Source organism: Heterocephalus glaber, unplaced genomic scaffold (assembly GCF_053883595.1).
Source record: "Heterocephalus glaber isolate CG9 unplaced genomic scaffold, H.glaber_assembly_v1.0 deba00001547, whole genome shotgun sequence".
Classification (NCBI taxonomy): Eukaryota; Metazoa; Chordata; class Mammalia; order Rodentia; family Bathyergidae; genus Heterocephalus; species Heterocephalus glaber.
This window is the reverse complement of record NW_028258340.1, coordinates 15,258,347-15,272,599: the sequence shown is the minus strand read 5'-3', so window position 1 is coordinate 15,272,599 and position 14,253 is coordinate 15,258,347.

The window sequence follows — 14,253 nt, the reverse complement described above, 5'->3', positions numbered from 1 at the left end:
TGTTTCCCTACCACCTGTTAATACAAAGTCCCATAGCTCTGTAACTTAGATCAGAATTTCTCCTGCATGCAAATCACAAGGACCTTCCTAATGCATTCAGTCTGAATAGGCCTCAGATTACTTTGACTTTACTGTTTCATTGGAATATAGTTTGAGAAGCAATGATATGAGAACATTCTGAGCCTTTTCGAGTATTATGGAATACCTAACTTAAAATAATGTCAATAACTTTACAGAATTTTCAAGTTCTTACAATTGAAAAAATTTTAAGGCATATAATTTAATCTCTGTTGTTGTTTTTAATTTCATCATTTCCTAGAAGTAAAGTAACCTTGCACATTTAGAACGTACTTAGTTTTAAATAATTCGGTGAAAATATGCCTTCCTTTGAATTCTGAAATAGCAACATCAAGATAAGAAATAGCAAACATATAGAAAATGAGATTGTTACAATATCTCTCTCTCTCCCTCTCTCTCTCTCTCTCTTTCTCTCTCTATCTACATTTTTTGCTATGCTGGGGATTAAATGCAAGGCCTTCTCAACTGAGCTACACCTTCAGCTTTTTTATTGGTATATGTTTGGAATATATAATAATTACATGTATTTTGGTGAATTGGTACATATGCATATCACATATTAATCATTTTTAATTCACCTTCCCCTCTCTACTCTCCCCTACTTGACCCTTTCCCCAAATCTTCCCATCTGCACATCTACCACCCTTTTTCCTATCGTTTGTATTTAATTTTTCTCTTTATTTATATTTTGATTTTCTCATATAAGAGAAACCATGAAATAGCCTTCAGTGTCTGCTTTATTTCACTTAATGTTGTAGTCTCAAGATCCATCGATTTTCTTTTTAATGACTCAAATTTATCCTTTAAAATTGATTTGTACTTCCTTGAATGTATTTACCACATTCTTTTTATCTATTCCTTTGATGATTGATATATAGGCTGCTTCCATAATATAGCAATTACAGGTTATGTTGCTATAAACATGCATTTATCACTGAGTATATATTTAACTCTTTCAAGAACATACCCAGAAGAGGTATAGCAGAGTCAAATGGAATTTCTAGTTTTAGTTTCTTTGAGAAATTTCCATACTGTTTCCTCCAGTGGTTGTACTAATTTACATACTTCAAAACAATATAGAAGTAGTCATTTTTCCCAAAGGCCTCATCAGCATTTATTGTTTTTTCAGTTCTTGATGATAGTCATTCTTCATGAAGTAAGATTTACTCACAGTTTTGTTTTGACTTTTTATGCACTATTTGACCATTGAAATTCTTCTTTTAAGGAGAGTTTATTCATTTCGGTTGCCGGTTTTCGATTTTTGCCTTTTATTTGGGGGTTCTAATTTTTTCATTATATATTCTAGATATTAGTCCTCTGTCTTAGGAGTAGTTGGAAATTTTCTCCCCATTCTGTAAGTTGTCTCTTTACTCTTCTAGGATTGTCTCCTTTGCTTTGTGGTAAATATAGAGAAATAAGTGGTCCATTTTTATCTACAGACAGTTAAGGCAGTTATCTTGATCAAGAGGGCTTGGCCACAAAAAAATGACATAAACATCTAAAAGTTCCAGAACCAGATGTTTGAACTAGATAATTGCTAAGCAGGTAAGGTTTCACAATCAAGAGAATGCAGAGAAGGGTGGATTTTCTGAAAAACTAAGGGGAACCTAGATTGTAATCCCAAAGATTGTACCCCTTTGACATCAGCCAATGAGGGACAGGAGATGGGATTTTGTGTGTAAAGGTCACTGCTTGTTTGAATTGAGGTGTGCCTACCCCCAGAGATACACGTGTTTACACAGAATCTCAACTAAAGTCTTTTTCCTGTTATATCTCACATCTCTGAGTCTGTATTTTTGGGGTCTGTACAGTGGGATTCTCCCACATTCTGAAAAAGCTTTTAAATCTGATATAATGCCATTCTTTGATTCTTGGTATTATTTCTAGTGCAATTACGTTTCTGTTCAGAAAGCCCCTGCCTGTGCCTATGTCTTCAAGAGTTTTATTTATTTTATCTTAGAGTAGATTCAGTATTGCTTTTGTATCTAGGTCTTTGATTTATTTTTATTTGATTTTAGTATAGGGTGAGAGATATGGGTCAAAATTTGTTCTTCTGCTTATGAATAACTGGTTTTCCCAGAACATTTTGTTAAAGAGGGTATATTTTCTTGAGCACACATTTTTGGTTCCTTTGTCAAAACACAGATGGTTGTAAGTACAAAAAGCTGTATCTGCATGATCAAATTTATTCCACTGTTTAACATGTCTATATTCAGGCCAGTATGATACTGTTTTTGTTATTGTAGTTTTATAGTGTACTTGAAAAAAAAGTTTAATTTTCATTCTTGTTCAGGATTGTTTTACCTATTCTAGGTCTCTTCTGGTTCCACATAAATTTTAGGGCCATTTTTCTAGTTCTTTAAGGAATGCTGTTGGTATTTTTATTGGGATTGCATTAAATTTGTATATAATTTTTGATAATATGACAATTTTCACCATATTTGTTCTTCTTATGCAGGAACAGAGGGTGTCCTTCCATTCTCTGATATCCTCTTTAGTCTTTTTTTTCAGAATGCTATAGTTTTTATTATAGATGTCTTTCATTTCCTTGATTAATTTAATTACTGGGCATTTAAATTTATTGAGGCTATCATGAATGTGATTGTTTTTCTGATTTTTTTCCTCAGTTGATTCGTTATCAGTAAATAAGAACACTGTTGATTTCTGGGGATTAACTTTGAGTCCCACCACTTTCCTGAATGTGTTTATTAGCTCCAACAGTCTTCAGGTGGAGTTTTTTGGGACTTTTCTCTGTGAAAGATTATGTCATATGGGAATAAGGTTAGTTTGACTTCTTCCTTTCTTATTTGTATCCCTTTTATTGGTATCTCTTCACTGATTGCTCTGGCTAAAGTTTTGAGTAAAAGAGGAGTGGTAAGGGTGGACGACTGCATTTTGTTTCACATTTTAGAAGAAATGCTCTAAGTATTTCTCCATTTAGTATGATGTTGTCAGGGAGTTTGTCATGAATGGCTTTAATTACTTTGAGGTAATAGCCTTCTATACCTATTTTCCTCAGGATTTTTTAAAAATCATGATCAGATGTTGGATTTAGTCAGAAGTTACTTCTGCATCTATTGAGATGATCACAGGATCTTATCCTTACTTCTATTTATGTGATATCGTATATTTATTGATTTACATAGGTTGAGAAACACTTACAACTCTGTGATGAAGCTTACTTGGTAAAAATGTATGATCTACCCACATCCTGCTTGCAAGTATCTTGTTGAGGAATTCTGCATTTATATTTATTAAGTAAATCGCATGGTATTTTGTTGTTATTGAGTCTTGTATGGTTTTCACATCAAAGTAATGCTCACTTCAAGGAATGAGTTTGGCAGTATTGTGTTCCTTTTCTTCCAATTTTATGGAATAGTTTGTGGAGTATCAGCATTAGTTCTTCTTGAAATTCTGGAAAAGTTCCATTGGCAAGCTATCTTGACCTGGGCTTAGTTGCTGGAGTCTTTATTAGTACTTCTATATCATTGCCTATCAGTGCATTCAGGGATTTATATATTCCTGTTTCATTTTTGGTAATTCTTATTTGTCAAAAATTGTATTCAGTTTTTCTAGTTTCTCTAATTTATTGAAATATGTTTTTGAGTTCATTATAATTATCTTAATTTTGATTTCACCTTTTTCATATTTAATTGCATCAATATCCTTTTTTCTTCCATTCTTTTGTAAATTTGCCTTGGGTATTATTGATTTTATTTATCCTTTCAAAGAACCAACTCTTTGATACATTCTTTGCATTTTCTTGTCTCAATTTCATTAATTTCTACTCTGATCTTTGTAATTTTTTTCCTTCTACAAGTTTAGGATATGTTTGCTCTTATTTTAATTACTAGCTCCTTCAGATGTATCATTAGATTATTTCTTTAGGATCACTTTATTCTTTTAGTGTGAGCATTCACAGATAAAAATCTTTCCTCTTGGAATGGCCTTCATTGTGTTCCATATTTTTGATATGACATTGTCCTTTGTTCCTAGGAAATTTTCAATTTCTCCCCGTCATAATTACTTTTATTATTGGTGAGATAAAATACCTGACACTCAAAGTTAAAGGAGAAAGGTTTATTGTAGTTCACAGTTTGTAGAGGTTTCAGTTCACTGTTGGCTGGATCCAAATCAGGGTGGCATGGCAGAGGGACATTGCAAAGAAGAAATAGTTCATGACAAGTAGAAGGCAGCAAAGGAGGAGAAGAGCAACACTCTTTTTGTCCCTTATATTCTATCCAGGCCATATGGCCTTAGGGCAGGTAGCACTCACACCCAGTGTGGGGAACCCTTAATCCCATGGTGAATCAATCCCAGCATCACATCCTTAATTCCAGGATCGCACACTTTAGATCCAGTTACCTGTGAAAAGCTCTGCCTATGTCCATATGAGGCTTTGGGAAGATATCAAGATACAAGCCATATCACTCCCTAATTTTTTCTGCAACCCATTGGTGTTCAATATTTTTAACCTAATTTCCACACTTACATAATTTCTTCAGTTTTTTTTTTTTTGCTGTTAACTTCTAGATTCATTCTGCTATGATATTATTGTTTACAGAATATTTCAATTATCTTCTGTTTATCAAAGCAATATTTATTGTTTAAAATGTGTTTTATTTTGCAGAAAGTTTTACAGGCTGCTAAGAAAAATGCGTATTGTGTTGTTAGATGAAATGCTCTGTAGATATCAGTTAAGTCCATTTGTTTGACAGTGCTATGCAACTTTCATACTTCTTTGTTAATTTTTTGTCCGACTGAACTATGTGTAACAGCGTGGTATAGTAGTCCCCTACTGGGATTGTATAAGTTTCCATCCATTCTTTTATAAATCATAGATTTTGTTTTAGGAGATTGGGAGTGTCAACATATAGATATACATATACATATGTATATACATAGACATATACATATGTATATACATAGACATATATATATATATATATATATATATATATATTTGTTGAATTATTCTCTTCACCAGTGTATAGTGCCCTTATTTGTCTCTTCTGATCAGTTTTGTCTTGAAATTTGTCTTCAAATAGGAATACTATACCTGATTGCTTTGGAGCTCCAGATGCATGTAGTATCATTTTCTACCCTTGCAGGAAATTTACTTTGTAGGCAAGATATGTCTCTTGCAGGCAAATATAGTTACATAGTTGGGTTTTGTTTTGGGATCCAATCTGCCAGTCTGTCTTTTGGTTGGGGAGTTAAACCATTAACGTTGCATTATTATCGTAAGGTATTTAGTGAATCTTGTCACTGCATTATGTTTCCAGAGCTAACTGATTCACTTTTTTTTGTTTTCTTTAACTACTCCCCCAGTTATACATATTCTTTTATTTGGGCTCTTTGGTAATGATGGCATCTGTGTCTCTGTCTAGAATTTTTAAGGTATTTTCTGTAATTCCTGGTTGCTGGTCATGAATTTCTTAAGGTTCTCTTATTCATGAAAAGTCCTTATTTCTCAATCACTTGGAAGGATAATTTTAAAACATACTGGTTTAATTGGTAATTGTTTTGTTTTATAGCTTGAAAATAAATCACTGTTCCATGTTCTCCTGGCCTTTAAGGTTTGTGTTATAAAATCTGCTGTTGTTCGGGTAGGCGCGCCCTTAAAAATTACTTGATATTTTCTGTAACAGCTTTTATTATTCTTGTGTTGAATTTCTGGAACTTTGACTATGATGCTGTCAAGGGGTTGGACCTAAGTGGTCCCTGAAGGTGAAAGGAAACTATCCCACCTTTTAAAAATGAGTTTGTAAGTTTGATGACTCCTACCATGGAAAAATAATTTTTAGGATACCTCAGTAAAAGAGATATGAGAATGGTTAATTAGAGATGTTAGGATGCACTCGAGAGTAGAGGGTGGGTGCAGAGCAAATGAAATGCATTATGGGCTAGAGTTGGGTGCATTTAAGGGGTTTTTTTATGATAGGTAATCTAGGTGTATATTTAAACTGTTACGGTACGATGCAAGCCATCAATAAGTGTTTGAAGTTGAGATATGCTGCCTACCAATTTCACTGCTTTCTAAGGATAGAGAAAGTGCATTTTACAGGTGGAAAGGACAAGTGCCCAGATTTATAGACTTATTATAAAAGGACCTTTAGGAATTTTTTGAATGAATTTCCTGGAACAGAAAAAAGGCTTGAATAACTTTTGTCTTGAAGCTGCATTTTTAAATGTACATTTTAAAAATCTCTACTTTTGTCTCCATTTTATTTAATTTTTTAAAAAACGTGTACCATGTCATACCCTAAAATGTTGGTCCTTTATTCTTTTGGGTAGGTGGGGGAGAATGTCCAACAATCCAAATTTATGTAACCATTTAGGGTGAGGAGGGGCTTAGATTCTGCCTGGCCAGAAAAAAATCTCATCTTGTCTGATCCAACATAGTAATATCAGGTTTAGTATTTTGAAAAATCATCATATTTTGATAGTCTAAAAAGGAAGGCAAGGTTATAAGAAACATTAGTCCACAACAACAATGGATCATGCAACATAAAAGAATTTTAATGTACTATATGATAGCCAGAAAAAATGACTTTTTTCCACTGGGTATCTTTAGAGAACAAGGACCACAGCCAGCCATTAAAGCTAATGGCGGAGTCTAACATTGCATCAATTTGTAAACCTAGATTTTGTCATGTGGAAGACACAAATGGAGAGTTGTCCGAAATGTATACAAAACATTTTGTTTTGATAATGGCACACGTTTCACCCTGTCCTGCTTTTACAATATGTAGGGCCATTTAGTTTTGTAGAATGGCTTTTTAAAAATTTTTTTACTTTTTAATTTACTAAGGAAATACCCTCTGTGTGTTATTTATAGCTTTTGTGTATAATTAGTAAGCTTTTGTGTATAATTAGTAAGATATATGTACCATTGTATTTTTCAGTGTTATGTGAGCAATAAAGATAGCGGCTAGATGATCATACCAGTGAAAAACTAATTTGGTCCACTGACACCACAATACTGGGAAGTTAGCTGGTTTAACTATGGTTTTAATCCCATGCCCTTGGATCAATGGGTATCTTAATGCATATCTTTCTATCTACTGCGGAGGCAACCAAGGCCATAGGTTTGTGCCACAGAGCCAATGGCTACCTTTTGGGGATGGCCGTCTTATTTCACCTCCAGTCAATAGTAAATAAGTTAGATCTTTTAACACAATAGTGTGTTTATAGCCTAGGGTAGGAATCTACCCCATATGTTGGTTGGCATTGTTCCATTTATCATAATTTTTTTTTTAACAAAATGGTGCCAGTTGGCTGAGTTGCCCCATAATAAATGTCAGCCAAATATATTTCTCTCAGACCTGAAAATATTTATTTATGAACCAATGGTTATCTTTTATTGTAGGAGTTCTAGGAGACTGGGGTAGATAAGGATTTCTATATTTTTAATTATGTCTAGATAAAAATTGTGTTCATGGCACTCGTGATAAATAGTCTCATTTATTAGCTATTGGGAGATATAAGGCCTAGTAGCAAGCTTTAAAATTGTCCCCCAATTTTGTAAGTGTTTTACAAAATTTTGAAACTTCTTGTAATCATCTTCTTGTAGAGGAAATACTTACCATGGTACCCCTGATCCACTATAAGGAGGCAATTGTCCACAAACCCAGCATGCATCTTTGTTAATGTTTTTGGCATATTACTGGGACAAGTCAAGCAAAACATTAGTTTTCCCTCTTGCAGAATGGTATAAGGACTCAAAAATGAATTGTCTGACTGATTTTAGGCTAGTAATCAAAACTTTTTATGTCTATGAGTTATAGCTATAGCTGCACACTGCTAGCAGGGGCTAGTGCAATATTTGGAGCCTCCTTTCTATATTTAACCTAGCTTTTAACTTAATATTACTTTTTAATATATATATAATTTTGGTTATACATTTGGCTGAGTGTTTAAGACCAAGTTACAGTGAAGCTTATGTTAATAAAAATTAATTTCTCTCTCTCTCTCTCTCTCTCTCTCTCTCTCTCTATATATATATATATATATACACACATATATATTCAAGGTCAATTTAGGCTCTTCAAGCATTATTTTTCGGGCCATGGGCAAAGCCTCTTAGCTCTTACTCTTTTTTGTGCCAGTTGTGCTATTTGTCAGGTTCAGTCATGGTCTTTGGTTGACCACATGGGTGCCTCTAGAAGCATGGGAACATCCCCCTCTTTAGTGAAACTCTATGCTGAAATTTACACTGGTTGAGTCCTGTTTTTTTAGGGTCAACAGTGTCCCTGCTTGGGAAGTTGGGTGACTCACTGGAGTTGTATGATCTTTCAGAGAGTCCCCTTTATGTTTTGGATTCTTGTGGACCTTGGAAGGCCAGGACCAAAATACTGGCTGTCTACTTAGCCCAATTATCTTTTTTAGCGTTGGTTTTTAAGCCTTAGTTTTTGAACAACAAGAAGGGCAGTTACATCAGTATTGAAGTTGAAGAAGTAGAGTTAACTACTATTATCTTATCTGAATATTGAGAATTTTAAAATATAAAGTATGGCCATAAAACTGTTTTTTTTTTAATCGAGCAATGTTTTCTCACAACTTAAAGTTTTGTAAACTGTTAAACTGTTAAAAGATAACAGTTATAAAGTTTTATATAGTATCTTAGCTTAACTATTATGATTATATTAGTATATGTACTGGCAAAGCGAGCACATGATGATAATATTATATTAGAACATTTACGTTCTTGTTATTATTAAAATATATCTCAATTTTTATTTTAGTATAAAATACCATTTTTGTTGATATCTGTTAAATTATAACATATTTAATAACATAAAGGAAATTTTATCTAATTTTTTACCCTATTTTTTAAAATAAAGTATTTCTTAAAGTAGAATGTACTTGTTTACTGATGCATTTTATAGAAAACTATTGCCCAGTCTTTAATTTTTAGCTTGACATTGTTTGGACTGATGTTATTTAGGCACATCTAACTATCATAACAAAATTGCATAACAATTACATAAACATAAACCTGAAAAAAGCTATTATAATGAACAACTTTAGTCAGGAAGACATTAGTATGAAAAGTTGTTTTTCTCAAATATTGTATCTTAGAAGGCCTATACACTTGGGAAACAGAAATATATTTAATATACCATGCAGTCAGCAATAATTACCATCACAACTGTATAGGGATCTTTATATATGCATTTATTTACTTATTATATTTAAGGTAATATTTAGATTTTTAACAGATTCGTATGGTGTAACCACACTGACAAGAATTGAAAAAAAGCTCTTATAAGTTTAGGAAACACTGTTACCTGTTACTGATCACAGATAGACTCATTACCCAATATGTTAAGTGTATTTATTTATACAACAAAATATTTGTTTAATAAGAATCAATAGGTGTAGATGAAATTTTAAATGGCAGAACCAAATTTAATGAGATGCCAAAAATTTGATCATTTTGTAAGTTTAAGTTTTTTATGTAATGTATATTATATAAGAGTACTTATTACTTTGTATGTATTAAACTTAACTTTGATTTATAGCCAGTTGTCTTTAGATGGAGATACATCTTTCATCTCAGAGGGTATATATATTGGGTGTGTTATAAATTAAAATTAAAGTTGTTCATTTGACCAATCATAACTTCATTATTGACCACTTTTTACAAGTTAACATTTAATTAATATTTCACTTTGTAAAATTAATTTTATTGGTACACTTTTAACATACGTAATAATCACATTCATTATAGGGAATTTGTACTTATGAATAATGTATCTTAATTCTTTTTTTCCCATTCTCCTCCCTTTGTTACAATCCTTTTTCCCCTCTCCATTTATAAAACTTTGTTTCTATTGTTTTCCTTCCATTCTTTTTTTGATTTTTTATCCATATTCCTTTTCTTCCATTCTCCCTCTCCCTTCCCTTGTTCCCCATCCCATTTGAACATTTTCTTTCCACTTCTCAATATCTGTCCTCCATTTTTGTCCTTATTTACCTTTGGGTTTCTCACACAAAACAACAATGTGATATTTAAACATGGTGTCCGATTTATTTCACTTAAAATTTATGTTGTAAAGGTGTATCCATTTACCTAAAAATGTCTTACATTCATCCTTCTTTATGGCAGAGTAGTATGCATATGAAAACCACATTTTATTTAGCCATTCATCCATTGATGGGCATATATGCTGTTTCCAAGATTTAGCCATTACAAATTGTGCTGCTATTAAACATGGTTCTGCATATATTGCTCTGATATGATGCTTTTAACTCTTTCAGGAAGATACCTAGAAGGAGAAGAGCTGGGTCAAGTGAAACCTCTTGTTTTAATTTTTTAAGGAATGTCTGTACTGCTTTTCATTGTGGTTGTACCTATTTACATTCCCACCAAGAGTGAAGGTTGTTTTTCTCCCCCAAAGCCTCACCAGTATTTGTTATTGGTTGATTTCTTGATGATAGCCATTCTTTCTGGAGTGAAATGGAATCTCAGTGCTATTTTAATTTACATTTCTTGAATGACCAGTGATGTTGAACATTTTTTTCACATATTGATTTGCTGTTTGTACTTATTCCTCTGAGAAGTGTTTATTCATTTCAGATGTCTTTTTTTTTGGTTGGATCTTTAAAATTGGGGGTCTTTTTTTTGTTCTTTATATATTCTTGATACTTTTTCTGAGGAATAGCTAGTAAAAATGTTTTTCCCATTCTCTGGGTTGTCTCTTTATTGTGTTGGTGAATTCTTTTGCTGTGGAAAAGCTTTTTAATATGATGTGATTCCAGTTATTGATTCTTTGTAATATTTTTTTTGCAATCAGGGTTTTGTTCATAAAGTCTTTGCCTACACCTATGCCTTCAAGAGTTTTACCTATTCTGTCTTCCAGCAGATTGTTTCTGTTTTAATGTTTATATCTTTGATTCATTTCAATTTTAATTAAGTGTATGGTGAGAGATACAGGTCTAGGTTCAATCTTTGGCATGTGAAATCCAGTTTTTCCAGCATGCTTTTTATAAAGAGGCTATCTTTCTTGCAGTGAATTTGTTTGGCCCTTTTATCAACGATAAGGTAGCTGAGTGTGTTTACAGTGGTTTCTGCAAATTCTATTCTGTTCTATTGATTCTCATGTTTATTTTAATTGTTGTTGTTTTTTGGCAATATCATGCTGTTTTTATCATGGTAGTGCTATAATATAATTTCAAGTTGGTCATTGTGATGCTCCCTGTCTTGTTTTTGTTGCCTAGAATTGCTTTTGTTATTCTAGGTCTCTTCTGGTTCCATATGAGTTTTAGGATTGTTTACTCTAGTTCTGTGAGGTATCCTATTTTAATTTTGATCAAGATTGCATTTAAACTGTATAACAGTTTTGGAAGTATTGCCATTTTCACTACATATAGATCTGCCTATCCAAGAAAAAGGAATACCTTTCCATTTTCTTACATCCTCTTCCATCTCCTTTTTCAGAGTACTGTAGGGTTTTTGTTTTGTTTTGTTTTGTTTTGTTTTATTTTTAACTGGGGATCAAACTCAGGACCTTGCACTTGCAAGGCAGGTTGCGGCACCACTGAGCTGAATTCCTGGCCCAAGGGTACTGTAGTTTTCTTCTTCTTCTTTCTTTTGCTTTTTAAAAATTAATTTTATTGGTACATTTTAGTTATACAATATAATAACATTCATCATTGGAAATTTGCACTTTTACATAATCACTCTTGGTAATTATTTTTTCCCCATTCCCCTGCCCTCCCTTCAACCTGTCCATCCCTCCCTATTTACAAAGACTTTGTTTCCATTTTTTAATTTTCTCATATTAATTCCATTCCCTTCTTTCCTTTCCCCAACCCCTTCCACTTCCCCTGTGCCCTTCTTCTTCCTATTTCACATTATCTATTATACGTTTTAGTCATTATTTACACTTTCAGGTTCTCACAACAGAGAAACTATTCGGTATTTACACATGGGTGTCTTATTTATTTCACTTAAGAGTATCTCCTCAATGTGCATCCATTTAACAATAAATGTCTCCAATTTCTCATTTTTTATGGCTGAGTAGTACTCTATTTTATTAAAAAAACACATTTGCTTTATCCAGTCTCTAGTTGGTGGGCAGTTGGGCTTCTTCCAAGTTTTAGCTATTACAAATTGTGCTGCTATGAACATGGGTGCACATATATCACTGTGGTATGATTCTTTTAAATCTTTAGGGAAGATACCCAGCAGGGGAATAGCTGGGTCAAATGAGACTTTCAGTCCTAGATTTTTGAGGTATCTACATACTGATTTCCACAGTGCTTGCACCAGTCTACACTCCCAACAGCAGTGGAGCAGGGTTCCTCTTTCCCCACAGCCCTGCCAGCGTTTGTTATTGGTTGATTTCATGAGAGCAGCTATTATTTCTGGGGTGAGGTGAAATCTCATATTTATATCTCCCTAATGACCAGTGATGTTGAACATTTTCTCATATGTTTCTTTGGTATTTCTACTTCTTTTGTCTGAGAAAAGTCTGTTCATCTCAGATGTCCATTTTTGGATTAGGTCTTTAAATTTGGGCAGTCTGATTTTTTTTAAGCTCTTTACAGATTCTAGATAGCAGACCTTTGTCTGAGGAACAGCAGGTGAAATTTTTTTCCCACATTGTGGGTTGTCTCTTCACACTGTTAGTGGTTTCTCTTGCTGTCCAGAAGTTTCTTAATAAGAAGAGATCCTACTTGCTGATTGTTTGTGGTAGTTCATGGGCAAAAGAGGTTTTGCTCATAAAAATCTTTTCCTACACCAAAGGCAATGTGAAGATCACAACCCCAGGAAACCCAGCAGAATGTAACCATTGAGAGTGACAAATTAAACGCAAAGTGGGAGAATCCAACAAAAAGAAAAAGTCATGACAAGGCTTTTAAAACTTTTAACTTCAGACCTAATGACCCCGCTGCAGACAGGCAGGCCTGTGCACACCCTACCTAGGTCCTGAGTCGCGCGGAAGACACCAAATCACCCCGCTGCAGACAGGCAGCCACCTGATTCCACACTACAAAGACGCAGAGGACAACAGACTACCAGACCAAGGTACTGAGTCCCACTGTTCCCGGCCCAGAGGTAGGGGCTTGTGAGCTGTTGTCCCACTGCTCCTGGTGCAGAGGAAGGGGCTTCCCGGCCACCATCCCTCCTGCTGCTTCTGGCCCACAGGAAAGGGCTTTTGGGTCACTATCCCTACCGCTGCTCCCCGCCCCTGTCAAACCTCACCCAGCTCAGAGGAGGTAATCCGTGCTGCCGCTAACAGGCCCCCGCCCCAGTCGAAATGAGAAAACACATAAATAAGTCTCAAAGCCAGACTTCCAGATCACCTACAGCAACCCCAAAGGGAAATGAGATGGAACACTCTGATACTCAACCACCTGGATCCACTGAACTGGCAACAAAAGGGGAACTGGAAAAAATGAAATCAGAAATAATTTCTCAGATAACAGGAGAAATAGTGCCCCTAGTGCAAGATTGATAAATCTAGAGAGGAGCTGAGGAATATGAGGGAATCCCAACATAAGAAAGAAATGGAATCCATAAAACAGATGCAAATAGATTTCCAGGAGATGAAAAACTCCATTGAAAGTCTACACAGCAGAATGAGCCAATGTGAGGACAGAATTTCAGATATAGAAGATAAGATTGCAATTAGTGACCAGGAAAAGAAAAATTGCTTCAAAATTATAAGGGAACATGAGAAATCAAAGCAGCAGCTGCTAGATGATGCAAAGAAGAATAACATAAGACTGATTGGGCTCAATGAAGAAATAGGAGAGAGTGCAGATGACATAAAAAAATCTCTTCACAGAAATAATGGCAGAAAACTTCCTAAGCAGGGGAAAAGAGCTTGACATACAGATAAGTGAGGCATATAGGACTCCAAATAGCCTTAATCAAAAAAAAAAAAAAACTACACATAGGCATATAATTGTTAAGATTCCAGAAACACAACAGAAGAACAAAGTTCTCCAAGCAGTCAGAGAAAAGAAACAAATCACATACAAAGGAAAGCTCATCAGAATCACAGCAGACTTCTCAACACAAACCATCAAGGCAAGAAGAGCTTGGAGTGACATATTCCAAGCCCTAAAAGAAAAAAAGCCTCCAACCAAGATTGATGTACCCTGCAAAACTATCTTTCAAAATGGATGGAGAAATAAGATACTTTCATGACAAAGAAC